This window comes from Lolium perenne, chromosome 5, assembly GCF_019359855.2.
Source record: "Lolium perenne isolate Kyuss_39 chromosome 5, Kyuss_2.0, whole genome shotgun sequence".
In the NCBI taxonomy this organism is placed as follows: Eukaryota; Viridiplantae; Streptophyta; class Magnoliopsida; order Poales; family Poaceae; genus Lolium; species Lolium perenne.
This window is the reverse complement of record NC_067248.2, coordinates 176,647,339-176,656,183: the sequence shown is the minus strand read 5'-3', so window position 1 is coordinate 176,656,183 and position 8,845 is coordinate 176,647,339. Positions and strand designations below refer to the sequence as shown.

The 8,845-nt window shown below is 40.3% G+C and overlaps 1 long non-coding RNA gene across 8 annotated transcripts; it reads left to right on the top strand.

The window, feature by feature from the left end:
* Window positions 1-1,288: 1,288 nt before the first annotated feature.
* LOC127346137 (uncharacterized) lies at window positions 1,289-4,877 on the top strand. Of its 8 annotated transcripts, XR_011745308.1 has the most exons (5): window positions 1,289-1,449; window positions 1,899-2,747; window positions 2,858-4,035; window positions 4,136-4,241; window positions 4,362-4,877. It is a non-coding gene; the product is annotated as an uncharacterized lncRNA (long non-coding RNA). The 8 variants fall into 8 exon arrangements; XR_007879358.1 differs by having other exon boundaries at window positions 1,899-2,123; window positions 2,551-2,747; window positions 2,858-4,877; XR_011745305.1 differs by having other exon boundaries at window positions 1,899-2,189; window positions 2,551-2,747; window positions 2,858-4,877.
* Window positions 4,878-8,845: the final 3,968 nt, after the last annotated feature.

Below are 8,845 nucleotides of genomic sequence, written 5' to 3'. Positions count from 1 at the left end.
CTCCACAGAAGGTGGCACGGTAGAGCTCTGGGCACATGAACCCGGGTTGGGCAATCTGCTCGTCGGCCCTTCTCAAAGCTTCTACACTACTTAAAAAGGAGGAACATGTTCCTTATTCTGCACAGCTCTCAATACGTCGATATTTTTCGTCGTCCGTCCCTCCGCTTCGTCGTCCCACAAACCGTGACCCCGAAAAAACGCTTCATCAAAACTATCCTTGGTCAACGCACCTGGACAACGCTTCATGACCACAGAGCGCCCGCCGCCCCTCTCCCAGAGCTCACCGGCCCAGATTGAGGCCTCTCCCCGGTCTGTGCGTCGTCGGAGCCCGCCGGTGTGCATGCTCTTCCGCTCCTCACTCTTTCTTCCACGCTGCCGCCGTCCGCCAATGACCTATGCCGTCCCCGACCTCCAGATCCGTCGTCCTTGATGCGAGGAGCTCGGCCATGGGGACTGGGAGGAGGTCAGCCACAGGGTCTGGGAGGAGCTAGGTCGCAGGGACGGGAGTATCTCGCCAGAAGGACATGAGGAGCTCGGTCATGGAAAGGAGGGAAGCAGAAACCCGCCTCTTCGCTACCGTCTGCGACCACCATCCACACCTCTTTCGGGGCCACTACAGTCAAGCTCTGATCTCCCTCTACCCAACTACGTCCCCAGCTTCACTCTGCCAGTTGAGAAACACTCTGATTAGTACAGTAGAATGCTCTGTCTAATCTGCATATATTATTCAGAAAAGCTTACCTCATGGGCAGTCGAGATCTGAGGTACTGAGTTAGTACAGACAAAAGTTTATCTTACAATGTTCGGTTGCTCTGTTATTCTCCATGGAGCGGGTTTACAAATGTACTTTATGACATGTTAAATTGGTCCAAGAGCATTGTTGAAATAGCATGACAAATGATGTCTACAGGCAGAATCAATAGGAGTCATTTCGAATACCTTTTAAAATCTTCCGGGCTCAACTTGAAAAGTATGAACCACTACTGGGCTCTTTTTTCGCTGAGGTTTTGACCAGGGTTAGCGAATTAATAAATAAAACATAGAATATTTCCTGCGATCCGCGGCTGGTTGAATATGCTTTACTTACGTGTTTGTTTGTTGCCCGACATACTATTTTTCCGTGCTGTGATCACAATAGCTGTTTTTGTTACACATGATCAATTTTGCATCCCACGGTAGAAATCTTGGGAAAAAAATCCACACACGCATTTGAACATTCATGCTTCCTTCTTGCCATTCATCTTGTCAAGTACTGCCACTAATTCAACCCTTGTAACCATTCCTTGCAGCTGAGATGATGAACTTCTGATTGCAAATTACGGGAAAAAGGTTTGCTCACCATCTATGTGCACGAAGCTGGCACGCTGTGGTGTTGATGTGAACCGAAGACACATTTTATGCTTTCAGCTGATCATATCTTGGCCCCGCCACGCTGCACCATGCCAATATGTATACATTTGCCTCCCTCCTAGGAAATGTTCGTTTGGTTGCATATTGCCTAGACATTTTTACATTATGATCCTCTGTTACCTATTTGGTAGCTCACCTGCAAAGAAGTTTTAGATGATCTGGGTACTGGGCAATGTTCTTTAGTTTGTATAATGGCTATACATTTTTAGGGCAGTTCTATGTCTCCGGTTTGTCCAGTGTTGGAAAATTGAGAAATTGCTTTCGAAGTTGATCACAGTATTGGAAAGTATCAGGAGTTTGATGTTTTTTGAGTCTGATTCTTGGTGACATCGCAGGCATTAAGTTTGGCGCTCTTTTCCCTTAGTAGTATGATTATTGACAAGGCATTCATTTGGAATTAGTTCTTTAAGTGATGGTCACTCTTTCTGTATAATGATAAACAAGCCTTTGCATTTTTCACTTTCAACCTAGCTAACTATAGATTTCAGGGAGTGCTGGAGCAGAACACATAGATATCACTTATGGTGTGGTGATGTCGAGCTGTTTGGAATAGACCACGGATATGCTAGAGTGTTTCGATGCTGCTAGAGAGCTCTGTATTGAAAAATCTTTTGTTCACGATGCCAAGATGACAGTTGGGTGCACAAAACCAAGAGAAACGGAACATGCATATGAAAGCAGTCTGCAGTGAAGATATGTTTGAAAACAGAAAGGTGAGAATCTGCTTGATTGTTGCGTATGCAGGCTGTGTAGAGCGAGTTCCTTTCGTAAAAATGCTGGTAAAACAGTTAAGCTTTGTATCCTTAATATCTGCTTGAATGTCGCGTACATATATATGGACTTTTAGATATATAGTAGACTCATGCTCATGACTATCTTCTTTTAATATTTGCATTATTCTTCTTAAATTTTTGCACTAAGTTATTTATTATATTCAGAGAATATGGTATTACACATGTATTGTAGATTGGATCTTTTTTCTTAATTTATTTCTCAGATGTTCCGAGACTATTAAATACTAGGAAAACCGTTGGATAATTAAGGTTTGAGACTGAATCTAAAACAAGGTTAATGTCGCCCAACAATTAACTACTTCATAGGGGGATAGTGTATTCATTGATGACCCTGGTTCTTTTACAGGAAATTGGATGTCTTGGCTACTGCTACAGTTACTTGTGCTGCCACCACCAGTCCAATTTACATGCTAGCTGTAGCATCGGGAGCCATAAGGGAGCCTTTGTTGTTGTTCAGATAACAAGCAAGGCCGGCATCCTTGACAATGGTTATCATTGGCGCAAGTGTGGTTAGAAGGCCGCTAAAGTAAATCCAAACCCAAGGTTAGTTCAATGTCTTTACATATCACCCAAAGTTCGATCGTTTTGAGAACTTTTTGAGAGTCCGTTTATTTATTTATCTAGAAGCATAACATCATTTCAATTGGTTTTAGGAGCTACTATAAATGTATCCACCCTGGTTGTTCAGTGCTCAAGCATGTGGAAAGAGCGTCACATGATATGGAATTTGTTATCATGACATACGAGGGAAAACCCACCCATGAAGTTTGAGCAGCCAGAAATAGCGGGCATGTGAGCTCTGGTTCTGGCACTCGCAGAACGCCACCATCTCCACCTTAGGTAAATCTCTCACAGCGATGGTATTTATCTTCTAGCAGATGGTATTTATTCATTATGATACTGAGATGAACTAAGATTCTCTCCATGGGCTTCCTGAAATTAAGATTATAAATCACATGCACAATAATTTTCTTCACATCTTGCAGCAGGAAGGTGTGAGTCCACAACCCAGTGCTTAATTTGTATGTCTGTTGGAGTAGTAAAATCTGAAGCAATTTCGAAAAATGAAGCCCTGAGACATGCAGAAAACTTGAAATTGCAGCATGGTCATATTATCCCCTTCTAACACAAAAACATCGTGTGCTTGCACAATTTGGATCCTTTTTATCTTTTTTCTTCTAGACTAGATGTTTAGTGTCTGCAACTCGGTATGTAGAATATAGAAAATAGCAAAATGGATGGTCTTTCCTTCTAAATTTCTGTGTTGTCTTAGCGCACACTTTCTAAAACATATTCAGGTTGATTTATTCAAGGCAGAAAGGAACGGTTAGGAGATTCATGTGTGCGTCTAGGAAATCATCCAGCGTCTAACTTTTCTATAAGATATGAACTTCTTCTATTTGATTCGGTGATAGGTTCCTATTTTTGTTTCTGACCAAAACGTAGGCACTCGTTTATTGGCCCAGACTTCAGAATAGATAGCTGAATGTTGGACTTATATTTCTCTTAGTTCCTTATAATTAAATATACATTAGCTTTCCATAATTTCTTTCAGATCATCATTTCAGTACTCGCAATAAGCAAAGGTTGATGGACAGTACTCGCAATAGACTGGTATTCATGTTGCTGAACAGTTTAGATCTTAATGACATGCTAAGCAAAGAGAGAACTGCAGTTTGTGATTAATCGAACTGCTGACCATGTACATGTCATGTGTAAAACTGAAACTAATGAACATGAGCTAAGTGTTCTCTTAATTGGCATTATCACAATTCTGAATACCAAGAGTTCCACTCATCCACGCGGCCACGAGACGGACCTCTTGTTTCTGGTACGCTCCTTCTTCCTACCAGATAGGAATCTAGAATTCATACTGGTTGGGCAAAAATTGGGAGCACTTGATTTTGGGTTTACTGTTACTTGGTATTTAGGTTTTCATCAGCGGGTTCTCGTGTGACTCCTCGGGGAGGGTGGTTTGGGTGCGTGTTCAAGGGCATGCTGGGCAATATCCTGCTCGATGACAACTTCGAAGATTAGGTTATGTACTTCTTACACTGCAGAAAGCAAAACTGCGGCGATATTTCAGAAAATATTTGTTGATGTGTGCATGGTATGTTGAGTTCCTGATGAGTCCTGGATGTCCTGTTCATAATCCAGGTCGCTTGTGATGGGCACATTTCGGTACATCATCTTTACAGGAGATGGATGATGTACATCTCACCATGGACCCTCTTCGATTGTCTTTCAAGTTGTTAGCATTCTATACAGCCTGGCCCTAAACAATGTGGACCTAACCAACGACGTGCAACCTAGGATAAGCCATATGTCTCGAACAGGGCGGACGTTGGGCAGTTCCGGAGGATGGCCTTCGACATCCATGATTTTGGCTCCAAGTATACCTGCTTCAGAGTTGATGTTTCCTAATAATGGGGTATATAATACACCCTTTGGTATTATGCTATCTATATGTTCGTCGTGGTTAGTTGCTCTGATATGAATTCCTCAAGAAAGTTCAGTAGCATAGTTCTTGTATAATCTTATAAGAGCAATTTTCATGAAACAGCGTGATGCAAGAATACAATTTCAGTCATAGTTTAAGCTATCATCTGTATATGGAATCGTAGGGACAGTTTAGTATACCATTTATCTCTAACTGACCATGTACTCTCGTCCTTTTTCAGCCTCAGTTTACTTTTGGTATAGTTAATTTTAAATAAGCATTGGCTGTCGTGTGGACAACTCCTGAGGTCAAGATGACAAAAGATTGCTAGAAGACTTGTGGATTTAAGTCTAGCACGCAAGGTAATAAAATCAGTTGAGTTCTTGATTTTCCATGAAAGTTCGTGCTTCGTCCTCGGCCATCAGTCGCCACACTCTGCGGTAGCTAGGGTCCATGGCGGTGTTGTGGATTTTGGGGATTGAAGGATGGCACGGGTTTAGAATTGGCAAGCTGTTTAGCCTGTGTGTGTGGGTGCACGCTCGTATGCGGAAGGTGCCGAGATGGGTCGGTTTCCGGCGTGCCTCGGTCATTTCCCTTTTTCTTTTTTCTTTTTTCTTTTATTGTTTTTTCTGTTATTACTTTCCTTTTCGGTGAGTTGTGAATTACATATGTGCATTGAGAAATGAAAATTGAGTACTCGTGGCAACGCACGGGCATTTATACTAGTAGAGAAAAAAGAAACAAGTCAAAGATGAGTCCTGGATGTCCTGTTCATAATCCAGGTCGCTTGTGATGGGCACATTTCGGTACATCATCTTTACAGGAGATGGATGATGTACATCTCACCATGGACCCTCTTCGATTGTCTTTCAAGTTGTTAGCATTCTATACAGCCTGGCCCTAAACAATGTGGACCTAACCAACGACGTGCAACCTGGGATAAGCCATATGTCTCGAACAGGGCGGACGTTGGGCAGTTCCGGAGGATGGCCTTCGACATCCATGATTTTGGCTCCAAGTATACCTGCTTCAGAGTTGATGTTTCCTAATAATGGGGTATATAATACACCCTTTGGTATTATGCTATCTATATGTTCGTCGTGGTTAGTTGCTCTGATATGAATTCCTCAAGAAAGTTCAGTAGCATAGTTCTTGTATAATCTTATAAGAGCAATTTTCATGAAACAGCGTGATGCAAGAATACAATTTCAGTCATAGTTTAAGCTATCATCTGTATATGGAATCGTAGGGACAGTTTAGTATACCATTTATCTCTAACTGACCATGTACTCTCGTCCCTTTTTCAGCCTCGGTTTACTTTTGGTATAGTTAATTTTAAATAAGCATCGGCTGTCGTGTGGACAACTCCTGAGGTCAAGATGACAAAATATTGCTAGAAGACTTATGGATTTAAATCTAGCACGCCCCCAAGGTAATAAAATCAGTTGAGTTCTTGATTTTCCATGGAAGTTCGTGCTTCGTCCTCGGCCATCAGTCGCCACACTCTGCGGTAGCTAGGGTCCATGGCGGTGTTGTGGATTTTGGGGATTGAAGGATGGCACGGGTTTAGAATTGGCAAGCTGTTTAGCCTGTGTGTGTGGGTGCACGCTCGTATGCGGAAGGTGCCGAGCTGGGTCGGTTTCCGGCGTGCCTCGGTCATTTCCCTTTTTCTCTTTTATTTTTTCTTTTATTGTTTTTTCTGTTATTACTTTCCTTTTCGGTGAGTTGTGAATTACATATGTGCATTGAGAAATGAAATTTGAGTACCCGTGGCAACGCACGGGCATTTATACTAGTCGAGTATAAGTTCGTCCATTTTTCTTTGATGGATATCAAAAATGTCGTATGGTGGATCTCGCCTTGTTCTTCTAATTAAAGGAGATAGCAAATGTTAATTAAGACTTGTATAGTCACCCACTAGACCACTCCTACAGCAGTTGTACTACACACATAGTACGTGCTCTGCATGTTTGGACATACTAAAAACAAAAATTAGTGCAAATAAGTTGAGTGGAGATTTAATGCACATGGGCACCACCAATCCCTTTTTTTCAAGAAAACATCGAAGATCATATTTCCAAGTTTCAACAAATTCTGAAAAACAAATCAGGATGTAGCCATTGATGTATACCATAAACCAGCAACGTATCAATGGAAACAATGTGTATTTTGATCTACACAAAAATGATAAAAGTGTGGATCTGAGTATCACATTGTCAAATGTCAAAAAAAAAAAAAAACAGATTTTGTCATTTTTGCGTGTATCCCATAATAATAAAGAATTTTACATTGTGGTTTTACATGTTTGTAGGATATACTCCCTCCGTCCCAATGTAAGGCGACTAAGGAGTAGTCAAAAGTAAATATTTTTAAAGTTTAACTAAGTTTATATACAAAAATATGAACATTTATAATACTAAATCAGTAGTAATAGATTCACCATAAAGTAAATTTTCTTAATATGTCAATTCGACATTGTAGATGTAAATATTTTTTCCTAAATATTTGGTCAAAGTTCATAAGGTTTGACTTTCGACCAATCCTTAGACGCCTTATATTTTAGGACGGAGGGAGTATCATCACTGTTCAAAAACTAGGCCGATTCAACGATTACTAGGCCGATTAATCGCTACTAGGGGCCTGACCGTGTCGATTACCATTAATCGCTTGTATTAATCCTTTAGCCCGATTAATCGGTCTGAAAGTCCGATCACTAGGTATGTTCCCGATTAAATACTACACTTGGTTTAAAAAAATTACAATTTTTTTAATGCATATCGCTAATACATGCGCTACCCCTCCCCAATAAAGTACATTTGGCGAAGCTCCCGCTTGATTGCAACCTCTAGTAGCTTGATTTCCACTATCACCAAATAGTTCCTTGCCCTCCTAAACCAGTTACTCGCAGTTTCGTAGACCTCAGATATAGGAGCTCGACCACTTTGAGGAGCTCGTCCAGGAGCTCGAGGAAGCCTTCAATTGGTTAGGTGGTTGAGGTGTACGAGGGGTCGTACCCTAGGTACGTGGTGAGAGAAGATATACTTCAGATGTGAGAGGAGAAGAAGTGGAAGGAAGGGACGTGGCTTCGGCTAGTGGATCCTGATTCGCTCGTGACTTTGAAGATTAGGTCACGGAGGAGAAACGTACATGTTTTTCTAGGATTTTAGGGTCTAGAGATGTAGGGACAAACATATAGAGGCTCATATACTATTATTTTCTTATATAAATTATTTTAAGTGCTAATTTGTGTAGGTTGCACTGATTAATAGCCGACCGATTAAATCAGTTAATCGTCCGAATTCTGATTAATCACTACTCCCAAGCCGACCGAGCAGTTAACGATTACCGATTTCCTTAACATTGAGTATCATTGACAAAGTCCAAAATTGTTTTCATGGATTTTCAAATTTATAAAAACAATTTAAACTTTTTAATATAAAAGGATCACCAAACTTTTCTAACTAGATGATACCCCGCGCGTTGCTACGGAAATTTATAGATTTTTTTTAAGTTGGAGCCTCTAAAAATTCTCTTAAAATTAATTAAGATAAAAAAAATCATATAGATGGACAATAAAAGGATTTGATGACGTAGGTATGAAGGCCATATACAAATACAACACATATCATGGTAGCACAACAAATAAATTTGCAGTATTGGAAAATGGAACAAACATTCCGAAAAAAAGTGAACAAAAAATATTTACACTTTGGTTGCCACAATATACGATGCCTCTCTAGAAAAAAATGAGTATTGCGCCTATTAGAATAGAATTTTACATAAGAATTTAACAGAGAAATCACTCCGTGGATGGTGCAAATTCAATCCTTCAAAACTATATGTAACATATAATTTGCTTGGTACCTTGGTATTTAGATTTTCTAACAAAAACTTAATATACATCACTCAAAACTTGTATAACCCCTTGGAGGCTAATATATACCTGATGTGGTGATATCCTGACAATGACACATATTGAGATGGCTATGCATATCAAAAAGCTTATTTGTTACGATCCTGAAATTGAGTATAAAAAGGGTATTAACATGATTATTCACCAATTAAATTGTCATGCAAATAGAGGAAATTATATATTTCATCGAAGGAATCTGGTACAACCATACAACAATAGTAAGAGTGCCTTAATTACCTGCTCCCTTGTATCTTCACAAATTCAGATTATTGCTGCATTAGAGCCCGT